This window comes from Perognathus longimembris, chromosome 3 (genome assembly GCF_023159225.1).
Source record: "Perognathus longimembris pacificus isolate PPM17 chromosome 3, ASM2315922v1, whole genome shotgun sequence".
Lineage (NCBI taxonomy): Eukaryota > Metazoa > Chordata > Mammalia > Rodentia > Heteromyidae > Perognathus > Perognathus longimembris.
This window is the reverse complement of record NC_063163.1, coordinates 104,571,627-104,586,563: the sequence shown is the minus strand read 5'-3', so window position 1 is coordinate 104,586,563 and position 14,937 is coordinate 104,571,627.

Genomic DNA, 14,937 nt, shown 5'->3' with positions numbered 1-14,937 from the left:
GATAACCCCCTTGATTATCAGGACCTGGCGCCAGTTGTCTGGGCTCAGGAATTTTATCAGCATTTTTATGGCACCCTAGGGAGGATTATTTTGGGGCTTGGGGGCATTTCTTACATGGGAGTGGGACTTGTGAGTGGATCCTTAGGCGGGCCAATGGCTCTGGTCTTGTTGCCCTGGCAACCAAGGACCCTATGCTTACTGCTAGCCTCAGTGGTACCCATCTTTAATTCCAGCACTCAGGCATCTGAGGCAGGGTTATCAGGATTTGGGGGCCGGCCTGGATTACAGGCAAAAAACCGATCTTAAACAACAAGAATAAATAAAACAAAACTAAAATCCTCCTTTCCCTTGTTAGCTAAATAGACTCTCCCCCAGGAATCTGAGACAGAAATCTATTTTCTGGAATTTAGACAGGTTGGTGCTTATAAATATGTGTGTGTGTATGTGTGTGTGCGCGCGCATACTGGTACTAAGACTTGAACTCAGGGCCTCACATTCTCACTTGGCTTTTTCTCTTTTTACACCACTTGAGTCATGCCTCCAGTTCTAGCATTTTCTCTAGTAATTAGAGACACAATCTCTCTCACTTTTCTGCCTAGACTGGCTCCTTCCCATGATCCTTTACAGTTAAGCATCCCGAATAGCTGAAAACACATTCTGATTCTACCCTACGAGGCAAGAGTGCTTGTGTATATGGAGATGATGACCTTAAATTTGATGGGAGCTGTTTTGCCAGACATAAGTGTATTAAAATATATATGTGCTGATTTCCATTCACAGAGACAGTTGTTCTTTGTAACTGATTTGGAAATCTTGCTCTGGGTCTTGGGAAAAAAAAGAGACATACTGACTGTATTGATGATCTTAGCCTTTTAGACCACAGAGATGATATAACCCAACAACTCTATTTTCACAGCCAGTAAGCTTGAGATGGAAAGAGACTTTCTTAGGACCAGTACAGGGCCCACTTAGTCAGTGGGAGACAGGACAAGTGTTTAGGTGTTGGGACTATTGAGGTAGGTTGTTTCCTCCAAGATTCATTAGCTGAGTTGTAAGCCCTAGCACCTCAGAATGGGACCCTATTTGGAGATAAGGTATTCTAAGAATAATTAAGTTATCCAGAAAGAAGACAACATGAAGTGCCAGTAAGATGGAGAGAGGTTTGAGAAGGTGTCAGTCCCATCAACACTTTGATCTTGAACTTCTAGCCTATAGACTGTGAAAAGTAGAGTAAATACATACACACACATATATACATATACATATATATGAATATACACACACATACATATTTTATGCTGGTACTGGGCTTGAACTAAGAGCCTGAGCACTGTCCTTTAGCTTTTTCACTCAAGGTTGGAGCTCTGTTATTTAAGCCATTGCTCTACTTCCTGCATTTTGGTAGTGAATTGGAGAGCAAAGTTTCATGGACTTTTCTAGCCAGTCTGGTTTCAAGCTTCAATCCTCAGATCTCAGCCTCCTGAGTAGCTAGGATTATAGATGTGGATCACTGGAAAATTTGTGTTGTTTAAACTGTTCAGCCTGTGGCAGGTTGCTATGGCAGCCTGAGCAGATTAAGACTTAATAGCAAGGCCTTAATAGCAGATCTTGTCTTAACAGCAAGGTCCATACCCCTGTTGCTGCATAAAAGTACTAAAAGTGCCAGGTGCCAGTGGCTCACATCTACAATCCTAGCTACTCAGGAGGCTGAGAGCTGAGGATCATGGTTCCAAGTCAGCCTGTGCAGAAAAGTCCATGAGACTCTTATTTCCAGTTAACCAGCAGAAAACTGCAAGAGGCACTGTGTCTCAAAGTGGTAAAACACTAGTCTTGAGTGCAAAAGCTCAGGGACAACATTCAGGCCCTGAGTTCAAGCCCATGACTCACCAAAAAATACTAAAAGTTCTGTTTTTAAAATATTAAAAATTTGTCTTGATGGGGCTGGACATGTGGCATGGTGAAAGAGTATTTACCTAGCATGGAGAGGACTCTGGGTTCAATCCCTTGTTTTGCTCCCTTCCAAATAACCCAGAATGCCTTGGCACAAAAACTTCTATTTCTTTCCTAGAGAAGGTCATTTGTTTCCTCTTATTTTAGAATAAATGAGAACATTTTCCATGGTCTTCTTGTAGGTACTTGGGCTTGCTTCGGGCACTGGGCCTCTTCTACCTGATGGACTGAGATCATTCACACAGCAGGTGAGCAAGATGGGGCTGGGAGGCTGGGTGACAGTTCTGTGCATGTCCCAAGATGCAGAGCAAAGGCTGAGGCCTATGATTGGCCAGCAGCCTATGATTGGGTGCAGCCTCTGACACACATAAAACCTCTGGCCTTCTTGGAAAATATTCTTGGAATTAGTACTGTTCTAGTCTTTCTATGTCACTTACAACATCTATAGGATTCAGGAAGAGGAGTCTTATCATGGTAAACTCAGTATCAATGTCATTTTGTATCATTATAACAATTCATCTGTCTAGCTGCCTACTTACCTACCTACGTATCTATCTATTTTTGTGTCCATACTGGGGCCTGGATGCTATTCTATAGCTCTTTCATGAAAGGTGGCACTCTATCACTTGAGCTGCAACTCCACTTCCAGCTTTTTGGTTGCTAATTGGAGATCTGAATGTCATAAACTTTCCTGCTCTGGCTGACTTTGCACCCTGATCAGCAGATCTCAGCCTCCTAAGTAGCTAGGTTTACTAGTGCAAGCCACCAGTGCCTGGCAACCATGATAATGGAATCTGTAGTCAGTGCCTATCAATAAATACTATTTGTGTGATTTACCTCCCTATGCAGATTACAGTTTCACTCTGGGCAAGGACTGTAGAACTATACTGATTTGGTATTTGCTGTGAAGGGGAAAAAAAACTCATTAGATAATGAGAAGAAACATTATCAGCATTAATCCAAACAAACAGTTCTCCTGCTTTGGCATGAGTACAAGGTCATTTAATGGGGCTCCTAGAGCTACTCATCAGACTCCCTGTAAACACAGTGCCATCTGGTGGAGCTAGGCCTGTGGCGCAGGTTTCACAGGCTGCGGTTGCCTGTGTCTTGACATATGTTTGCTCCCATTCCCTGCTGGGTTTCCTGACAGCTATCCAAATCCAGGAGCATCACACAGGCTCAATACTGAAGGAGAGAATGTTGTTCTTAGGGTTTTCTGCTGCTTTCCATATGAATGATATTTTCAGCCTGTGGCTCCTTCTCCTTTGGGCAAAAATCTTAAATTCTTTACCCCAAGTTCACATCTCCTTCCCTCCTCTAGATTCCTTTACAAAGAACTCACAGTTTATAAATCACTTCTGAAATACCTTTTCCATTTGACTTTATAGATTTTTGGAGTCAGCTGGTCTAGAATATTAATCTCATTCATAAATATGTTGATACTCAATTGTGCTTAGACTCGAAACTATAGATAAGAAGATGGAAAGACAAGGCTCAACTTAATCTAAAAGCCCAGTGCCTAAAACTCATGACGTTTTCAGGGGTCCATGAAAAAAATGTCCACTTATTTACAAGTGCCTCAAAGCTGTAATCCTAGTTACGCAGGAGGCTGAGATCCGAAGATCATGGTTCCAAGCCAGTCAAAGAAGGAAAGTCCATGAGACTTATCTCTAATTAATGACCCAAATTCTGAAAGTAGGGCTGTGACTTCAGTGGTAGAGTGCCAGCCTGGAGTGAAAAAGCTAAGGGACAGTACCCATACCTTGAGTTCAAACTCTAGTACTAGTGCATGAGCGTGCATGTGCACACACACATATGAACACATATACACACACACATACGCAAATCAGAATTTTAAAACAAACTTCTAGTTAGAAGAAAAGGAAGTTTTTAGGCCAAGACAATTTGGGGGGACATTAGAAGAAAGGAACTGGGGACTGAACCCCCAGGAATTCTGCATGCTAGGCCAAGTGCTTTACCACTGACCACAGCCTCAGCTCCACCAATACAACATTTTAATATTAACATTAGCTTTTAGTATTTTTAAGGAGGAGGACGTTCACAAAGGCCAAATAGAATAGGTAGGATTCATAGAGTGTATAATTCAAAACTGCCTATGGCAGGAATGCAATTTTTCAGGAATATAAAGGTAATGTAGGGCCATGGAGTGAAGTCCTAAATAGGACTGAAGTGTCTTGTTCGCATACATCATGAAGCCAGAATGTAATTGGGGGGGGGGGGCTTAAGAAATTCTTTTGAGCGAACCAGAGCTGTGGCTAGTCCTGGGGTTCAGAGGGCAGAGGAATGCCTGGTGAACTGGGTGTAGTACTCCAGCCACAGAGAGCCATTCCTCCAAATATAGCATACAGGAATGATAAGGAGCTTCCTGGAAACGGAATCATCCGAGGAAAGAAGAAAACAGCCAACATGTTCTTGAACCTGAAAGAAAGCTTTACTTACTCTCTTGATGAGCAAAAGAATGTCTTGTGAGCAGTGTCAAGGTTTCCTCCTTACTACTGTTTAATTTCTTTCCATTGTGGTCAGATCATGTACATTTTATCACTTTTACCCTTCTAAATGTATTGAGCTTTGTTTTAGAGCCTAGAGAATGTTTATGTGAATTCTAGAGGACTCTGCGTGGTTGATTGGATTGGACAGACTATTGATGTCTTTCAGTGTTGCTCAAATTTCCAAATATTACTGTTGAATTATCTACTTAATTCATTTTGAAGGGTCAGAGTTTGCTTCATGGGTTTTAATATTTTGTTAGTTGGTATTTTATGTTTGCATTTTGTAGGTGTTTTTTGTTTGATTTATAATTGTTATAGCTTCCTGATGGACTGAATTTTCAGGGAAAACATTGATCATATCTATATGTCTGGTAGTAGTTTTGTTTTTTGTTATGGGGGTTTGAACTCAGGGCCTTGCCCTTGCTTGACTCAGCCATGGATACTTGGATGTTCTTATGGTTTTACAGCTTATTGTTAATATTAGTATAGTCATGCCAGTTTTCTTGTTTTTTTGCATGCTAAATTCTTTAAATTTCAGATAAATTGTTTTTTCTCCTTTTGTTTTCTCTTGTTGGTTGATATGTAGTTTTCCCCCTCTTGCCTTTGTGTGTGCACATGCGCTGTTCCTGGGGTTTGAATTCAGGGCCTGGGCACTGTCTCTCTTTTGGTACTTAATTGGAAATAAAAATCCCACAGACTCTCCTCCCGGGATTGGTTTTGAACCAGGACCCTCAGATCTCAGCCTCCCAAGTAGTTAGAATTACAGGTGTGAGCCACCAGCGCCTGACTTCCTAGCCTTTCTTTTACCTCAAATTTATTGAAATGTATCTTTAGAACAAAGGTGTATCTTCTATAATAGCACGTAGGTAGTTTAGATGTCCAGTCTGAAAATTCCTCTTTTTGAATTGGATTATTTAACCCATTCATATTTCACTATTTAATTTGTTTATTTGGGGTTTAAACATAGGGTCCCATGCTTGCTAGATAGACACTGTATCACTTGAGCCATTCTTCCAGCACCTGATGTTATTACTGAAATAATTAAACATATATCTGCCCTTTTACCTTTTCTTTGTGTCTTATATCTCTTTTCCTCTCTATTCCTACTTTACAGTTTTTTTCTTTCCACATTAAGTAGGTGTTTTCTGTAGCATTTAAGTTTATTTACTACTTATGCTACTATATTTCAGGGGTATTTTGTTAATGGCACTCAGAGTTTAGCATATGCATTTTAACTTATCAGAGTCAGCTTCAAACCTTCACTACCTTAATTCCAGTGATATATAGAAATGTGACTCCTATCTCAATCAATTTGCTTTCCTTTTTCTTTAGTGGTATTATTATGTTTATTTCAGCTATTAATGTTGTAGCTGCAACAATACAGTTTTCTAATTATTACTTTATACCATCTATAGTCATTTTCTTAGGTAACATAAGTTTGTTTTTCAATTGTCTTTGTGCAGCATTTTTCAAATATTATATTTGTTATGCTGCCTTTTTTGAGATAGTCTTTTTTTATGTAGCCCAGGCTGGCTTTGAACTTGCTATATATACTTCAGCCTCAACCTCCTGAGCGTTGGGATTATAGTTCTTTATTGCCACACGTGGCAGTCACATAACACTTCTGACACTAAATGTGTGGATTTTCCACACTAAAATTTTTTCAAGTTTCTTCAGACACCAACTAGGTGTCTTATGACTCAGTCTTGAAATTAACCACCTGGGGTTAGCACAGGTTATACGCCCACAGACCCATGACGTGACCTATCCCACTTCAGATACTGATAGAAATCTGGGCCTTTTGTATTTCTGAGCAATCCTACTATTATGTAGGAGTACAATAATATTCTGAAATGGCTCATAGAACTTAAGAAATGGTTCTGGCTGATCTTTTGAATCTCAAACTGTCCTTTAAGTGAGTAATAGAAAATGAGCTGCTTTCCTGAGCTACTCTAATTCCTTAGTCCCCTGAGTGGCTAGAGGTGGGGTTTACAGGGAGAAATGCCACTTTATTCTCAGGATGAAGATCACTAAGAAGAGAAGGGTGCACACTAACAGTCTTATGAACAAGAAGCAAGATTTCCAATTGCTGAGCGACTCTCCAAGTAGAACTTGTTTGTGTTGCTGGCACAGGGATTTGAGGGGGGACCTGAGATAAGGGATGGTACCATCCCTGCCTTGCTGCCTCTGCTGGGCACTGCAGTGTCGGCTTGCTCATGGGCTTCAAGGCCTTGGATTCTCATGGCACCAAGTCACAATGCATTTTCCTCTTGGAGCCTGAGCTTGACTATCATCCTGCTCTTATAGGCTTTGTGTCTCAGCATTGCCTTGGCCTCCTTCCAGATGGAAGTCCCTTCAGATATCTCTTTCCAGAACAAGGAGGATTTTTTCCATATTGGAGATCTTCTCCAATTAGCTTATGTAGAGCTTCCAAAAACCCTTCAGCCATCTTAACACCAGCATTCACAGAAGCCCCTCTTGCTTTCCTGTAATCTAATGGGTAATGATTTCTGAATCACTTAATCACCCGGAGCTCCATCAAGCCAATATTGGAATGGAGTCCAGCCTTTGCTGTCAGTATTGAAAACAAATGGCTTTGGCCATGATCACAAGAAGTGCTAAGGGATGTAGTTCTGTGTTTGGTCTTGAATCAAGGTCATTAGCTGTACTTTTTTTACATTTGAGATAGGACCTTTTCAAGACTTTGTTAGACTCTTGGTCTGCAAATGAGCAGATTTTTTGTTGTTGTTAGTCATGGGGCTTGAACTGGGAGCCTTGGCACTGTCACCTAGCTCTTTTTGCTCTAGGCTAGCCCTCTACCACTTTGAGCCACAGTACCACTTCTGGTTTTCTGGTGGTTAGAGATAAGAATCTCATGGATTTTCCTGCCTGGTCTGGCTTTTAACCATGGTCCTCAGATCTCACCCTCCTGAGTAGCTAGGATTACAAATGTGAGCCCTGGCACCTGACTTTCCAGATCATTTTTTTAAATCACTTTATTCTTGTTATTCAAGACTGTAGTTATAGAGGTTGAGTTTCTTGACCTATTTGTATATACTGGATCACAGGCCATTCTTTGATGTATAGATGGTAAAGATCTTCTCTCTTCTGTAGGCTGTCTTTTTAGCTTATTAATTATGTCTTTGGCTATGCAGAAATTTTTTACCTTGATGAAATCCCATTTGTTAACTCCATCTCTGGTTTGCTGAGCAACCATGTTCAATACAGCACTCTTCACTATAGCCAAGTATAGAAACAGCCCATATGCCTTTCAAGGGATGAATTGATCAAGAAAATGTGATGTAGATGTAAACATGATATAAATAATTCCATTGGGTGTATATATATGTGTGTGTGTGTGTGTGTGTGTGTGTGTGTGTGTGTGTGTGTGTGTGTATCTATCTATCTATCTGCCTGCAGGAAGATTGACATTTCATCATTTGCAGAGACATGGATGGGCCTGAAAAAAATTATGTCAAGTAATATAGACTTAGAGAGACAAATGATACATGTTTTCTCTCTTATGTGGAAGTTAGATCCAATTTGTAAATACATACGTAAACTTATACAGGATCATATGCGCACAAACACAAACATCTGAACTTAAGTATGGTACAGGCAGGGGACGATCCCAATGGTATAACTCCTTTGAATGATGAATTTACCATCTAACAAAATGAATGCCAAGGAGCTTGAACTGGAGATGTTGGGAGGGGGTGAGGCCAAGCTGGAGTGGGGGTGGGGGGTAAATAGAAGAATAAAGAGAAGAAGGGTTGATGAATGCAGTCATAATATTCAATGTATATATGTGAAAATGGAACTAGGAAAACTGAGGGAAAGGGGTGATGTTGGGAAGGAGGGAGGAGAATGGTGAAAAAGATAACACTGACCAAGCTGCATTGTACTCATAAACTGACATGTTGAATTGAACCCCCTTTATACAACTACTTAAAGATAATTAAAAAAAGAAAGCAAAACAGCAAACCTGTACACCCATACACACACACACACACACACACACACACACACACACACAAACTATGAAGGAAAGGCACATTGCTGATTGGTGAGCAACTCCCATCACTGACTTTTCACCTTCATAATCCTTAATGATTTACAATTTCCTTTCTAGGTAGTCACTGGAATGCTCCCTGGAGTATTTGCTATGATATTTGGGGGTTCTGCTCTTACTTATGCACAGTATACTCTGTGAGTCTGCCCGATTTCATGGTGTATAGTAGAAGAAATAGTTGGATGGAGGCCCAGGCTTCAATTCCCACTATCTCATCAATTGCACCATAAAAATCTAGCCAGAATAATTTTACACCTAAAATGAATGTGTTTCTGGCAGGTGGCATTCTGCATGTATACTTTGCTGAGCCCTACCAGGACATAGCAAAGTTGGGCCAGCTCCTGTAAAAAGCTGTTTTCTTTGTTTTTGTTTTGGTCATACTGAAGTTTGAACTCAGGGCCTTGCTCTTGGTAGGCAGGTCTTCTACCACTAAAGCCATACATCCCAATCAATATTCCTTCTTTCCTCCTCTTTCTTCCCTCTTCCTTCCTCCCCCTCTCTCTCCCTTCTCTTCCCCTCTCCCCTCCTTTTCCCTCCCCTCCTATTTTCTCCTCTTTGTATTTGTTCTGGGGCTTGAACTCAGTGCCTTCTGGATGCTGTCTATTAGATTTTTCATTCAAGGCTAGCACTCTACCACTTGAACTTCAGTTCCACTTCTGGCTTTTGGGTGGTTAATTGGAGATGCTAGTCTCATAGACTTTCCTGCCTACACTGGCTTTGAACCATGACCCTAAAATCTCAGCCTTCTGAGGGTTTTAGGCATGAGCCACTAGCACCAAATAGTAGCTATATTTCTGACAGAATCTTATGGTTTTCCCTCCTACTTATACGCTTCCTGTGTAGCTGAGATCATAGGCACCATGCCCAACCCAGTTTTCCCCATTTGAGTACAGCACTAGACTTGTTTCTGGGCCCTGACAGAGACTGAATGTCTGGCCATAGGACACTAAGTGATTAGGTACCCTAAAGTACCCACTTTGAGCTAAGTCTTAACTGTTTGAGGAAGCTTAGCATTATACCTATAAAATTAACATGCCATTGTAAGATGCAAATGGCATCCACAAGTCCAGATCTGAGCTGCCCAGAAAGCACAGTGTTTTCATTGTTTGGTGCAACAAATCATCCTAGCATTTAATGGTTGAAGACAATGACTTATTATTCCTTATGCTGCTGTGGGTTCAGCTTTCAGGCAGAGCATGATGGGGCAGTTCATGCACAACTTGTTTTGCTTTTATACTATGAGATCATTAGCTTGGTTGAGTCTAAATGGCATTGTGTCACCCCTTGGCTGGTTTTGGTCCTTGTAGCAATGTGGTCTCTCAGGACAGCTGGGCTTCCTACATGGTAGCTAGCGTCCAAGAGAGAAAATGTGGAACTGCTCATTCTCTTAGTTGCTGGGTCACCATGGTACTTCTACATTCTACCAGTCAAATTGCCAACATGGATTTATAGGAGGAAGAAAATGTATTCACTGTTCTCTTTTGTGACAGGATTTATGTTGCCCAGATGGTCTTCCTACTTCAGCCTCCTGATTACTGGGATTACAAGCATGCCCACCAGGTTTGGAGAAAATGTACCTTTATTTTTTTCAGTGTGGAGGGATTGAGCCCAAGACCTTGTGCATGCTAAACAAGCACTCTACCACGGAGTTATATTCCCAGCCATTCACTGTGATGTTTTGATATTACACATTATGAAATAACTAAGTCAAACCAATGAACAGAGCCATCACATCACATACTTCTTTTATGTATGTGGTACAAATATTTAAAATTTACATTCTTAGCAATTTTGAAATTTGCATTATTTTTTAAAAAATTAATATTGTGTGTGTGTGTGTGTGTGTGTGTGTGTTAGTACTGGAGCTTGAACTTGTGGTGCTGAGCACTGTCACTTAGTATTATTTTCTCAAGGCTGCTATTCTACCACTTTACCCACAGTTCTATTTTCTGGCTTTTTGGTGGTTAATTGGTGATAAAAATATCACACTCTTTTCTGCTTGGGCTGGCTTTGAGCCACAATCCTCAGATCTCATTCTCTTGAATAGATAGGATAATAAAAGTATGAGCCACTGGCATCCACAGCTTCTCCACAACCCAAGTTAAAGGCCACCAGATAGTATTTCTAAGTTCAGATAGCATCTCTAAGTTCAAGCGCATCCAAGGCACAGAAGCAAGATACATCAAAATATGGCCGAGAGTAGGCAAATGTATACTAAGATGTAAAGGATGGACATGCTGCAGATTGAGCTAGATATTTAACACCAGGCACGAATGAGATCTTTCAGGCAGTGATAGTTTAGGGAACCAGGCCTTGTAGCCAACAGTTGAGATATACAAACCCAGACTGGACTTGCATTGCATCGTCTCTCATATGAGCAGCAGGATCAGTCTCGAGGCGTGGGCTGCGGACCCTTTGCTTGAATTCTGTACTGTTCATGCACAGTGCCCTTGTTAACACAGGTGTTGACTTAGGTTCTACGTTAGAGAATTCAGATGGTATGAATTATCAAGACTAAAACTAGCGTTCAAGAGGAGCAAAGAACTTCTGTTACATCTAAATCTGATGGTCCAGAAGGCTCAGAGTGGATTTTCACAGTGATCGTGTTTTGGACCAGTGACTTATCTTCAGCTCAGCAATTTACGAGCGCGGCTCAGGGATGTAACCGTTTCCTACCAATAGAGGGAGCCGTGATTCCACCACGCAGATGCTGTACTGCCATTTCCTCCAGTAGAGGGCGGTAATAGCCACACAAGCGGCCCTGAGTGTGCAGCTGCCCTGGTTCCTGCCTGCTTTTCCAAGCAAGTCCACCAGCAAGATCTGCTTGGAGACAAAAGTCACAATCACAGGCTTGATTTCAGGCAGATGAGAAGTTTACAGGGGGACTCAGTACTATCCCAGTTGGCGGCCCACATTCTGCATACTTTTAACTCATTTTCCAAGATCATGACATTTCTGTTAACTTTAACAGGTGATTGGGGGCTGTCTATGTTTAGATTACACAGTAACTAAAGCTTTATGACTCATGCTATGGCTCAGGTTTCTGTCAAAAGCCTAACTTTCATGTGTAGTATGTTTTATTTATTTTTATTAGTTTAAAAATTATCTCTAAGTAGTTGTGCAAAAGGGTTTCAATTCGACATGTCAATTATATATAGTACAATGCGTCTTGAGCAATGTCACCCTGTAGTATGTTTTTATATCAGTCTTCTTTTTGTTGTTGTTGTTGTTGTTGTTGTTGTTGTTGTTGTGGGGCTTGAACTCAGGGCCTGGGTGTTGTCCCTGAGCTTTTTCATTCAAGGCTAGCATCCTACCACTTTGAGCCACAGCTGCTACTTGCAGTTTTCTGGGGATTAATTGTAGATAAAAGTCTCATGGACTTTTCTGCCTGGAGTTGCTTCAAACTCTTATGATCAGATCTCAGCCTCCTGAGTAGCAAGAATTACAGGCCTGAGCCGCTGGCATTCAGTTTGTATCAGTTTTCTTAATGGTTAATCTGTCTCAATGTTTTCCAGGGCTTAGCATTAAAAAAAAATATAACTAGGGGTGGTAAGAGGAAAATAGAAACTCATGAAGCTGTAATTTTATTTCTTTTGAAAAATAACTGAGATTGCTAAAGAAACATGTTGAAAGTGGATTGCAAAATAGAGATTTGGCTCTGAAAATTAGGCTGTGTGAAACTGATCTTCATTTCCTCATTTGTTACACATGAGTAATGAGATATGTTCATTTTCATACCTACAGTTGCTTGAGGCCCAAACAATGCAATAGATGTAAACTTCTGTAAATGTGTTCTGCAGGTATTATTGAGGAAAGTTTTACATTTTTGCACTTAAATTATTTGTTGAGGGCTGGGAATATGGCCTAGTGGCAAGAGTGCTTGCCTTGTATACATGAAGCCCTGGGTTCGATTCCTCAGCACCACATATATACAAAAAGACCAGAAGTAGCGCTGTGGCTCAAGTGGTAGAGGGCTAGCCTTGAGCAAAAAAGAAGCCAGGGACAGTGCTCAGGCCGAGTCTAAACCCCAGGACTGGCAAAAGAAAAATTATTTGTTGAACTTAAAAGTATAGGTTGTTTTTTTTTTTTTTTGGAAAGTGGCAGATTTTACTTTAAAAGAATTAAAATCGCATTCGAAACTCTAGAGAGAGGCAGGCAGTGGTGTCTTATGCCTGTAATCTTAGCTACTAGCCCAGTTAACTCTCAAAAAACCAGAAGTGGAGCTATGACTCAAATGCTTGAGCTGTATCCTTGAGCTAAAATTCTAAGCAAGAGAGCAAGCACTGAGTTCAAGCCCCAATACTAGCACAAAACAAAACAAACAAGCACTTCAGAGAAAAGAAAAAAATTCCTTAAAATACCACTATCAAAAAGATATATGGATTAATGCTTGAATACTTTAGGGTATCTCTACATGTTTAATATGTACATATAAATAATACTTCAAGAGCATAATTATATTTGCAATTTAAATAGTATTTGCTGTTTAAATAATTCAGTGACAATAGTTTGCACTTATTGATCACTGTCAGGTACTACCTAATATGTATATCTCATTTAATCTCACAAAAGTCCAGTTGGGGCAAGGAAACTGAGGTTCCGGGATGTGATGTAAGAGTTCTCAACCTCCTGTGATTTAAAAAGAATCTTACAACTAAATTTATTTCTTTCTGCTTAAAACCTTTCCTATTTTAAGATCTTTTTAGTCATCTATTTGCTAATCAGTAGCAACATCAAGATTAAAAGTGTCAGTTCTCTGCTGGACACCCGCGGCTCATGCCAGCAATCCTAGCTACACAGGAGGCTGAGATTTGATGATTACATTTCAAAGTCAGCATGAGCAAGAAAGTCTGTGAGACTCATCTTTGATTAACCACCAAAAAGTTCAAAGTAGAGCTGTGGCTCAAGTAGTAGAGTGTTAAACCTGAGTGAAAAAGTTAAAGGACAGTACTCATACTCTGAGTTAAGCCCCGGTCCTGGTAGAACAAATAAACAAACAACCAAAGTGTCAGTTCTCACATTCACACATTTCAGGGGAAAGAAACTTGGAAATTGGTTGTGTTTAGAGCAAGTCTTCCTCCCATGTAATATGCGTTATCATGTTTGAAAAACCCTGGTTTTGGTTTCAATTCCTAGACTGGGACTGCTGGGTCGATGTTGGTTTGACATTGTGCCAAGCTTCCCTCCAGAAGTGTCATGCCATGTTACCTTTCCACAAACAGATGGTGATTCATTTAGGTTCTTTTATGTGGGTCTCTGTGATCTAGAGCATTACCTTGTAATCGGTGTCTGGGTTTGTCATCAGGTCAGTAATGCACTTGTAGGCTTTTCAGCCTGCGAGTGGATGGATGTGTTCTACAGTCAGAATTGGAAATTGAGCACTTTCTTTATGCTTCTTAATAATTTTGAAGTGTTAAGGAATGGATCCCATTCAATGACATACTATCTCCTTTCTTTAACACTCACTTCAGGTTTGGGTCCTTTTTTCTTTCGCCCAGGCTATGCCATCAGGGGAGAAACTCCTGCTTTTCTAAAATGCAACTGAATAAATGAAGATCTGAGCTTGGCCCGGGGACTAGGGGTATAATTCGATGGTCCTGTGCATGTTTAGTATAAGTGTGTGTGTGTGTGGGGGGGGGGTCCTGAATTCAACCATTAGAACCAGAGAAACAAAACTAACCAGACAAATAAATGAACAATAAAAATATCCTACTCTGCATAAATAATTAGTCCTTACAGAAAAAAAATCTAATTCCATTCACAAAAAAGTAACTATGGTCTACCATCTCCTGTGCAATTTGATCACTTCTGTTAGTACTATTCTTCTGCCTTATTCTCCAAAAAGCCTTGATTTCACCAACTTTCTACGTGCCCTGGTCAAAATGGAAATCTTCCTCTTTGTCCACATGAACACAATCCCTTTACCAGGCCCCAGATTTAGCCTGCTAAAATTCCTGTCGTTTCATTTTAAAATAAAGCAAGATTCGACTCCTAAAGAGGCTCTAAATATGATTTCCTCTGTTTTTAAAAACTATCTTCCTCCTACCAAGAGAAATAAATTCCTTTCAATTTGTTTGTCTTTGAAACAAAGAACTACTTTTCCTCCTAAAGGAGACAGAGTTGCTTTTAAAAAAAATCTAGTTTAGTAACAATTAACCCTTTAACAATTAAGCTAGAGACACTGAACAAGTTATATATACACAAACAGCAGCCTGAGAGATCATTTACTCTGGAATATTCAGTAAGTATGACTTCAGACCTCATAAAGTTCTTATTATGCAGTTATGAAAACAATAGTTGGCTAATTGTCTCTGGCTTTTATTTATTTTTTCTAAACTTAAAAAAAGTACATGCAGACACTGGTACAGTTGCTCATGCTTTTAATTCTAGCCACTCAGGAGGTGG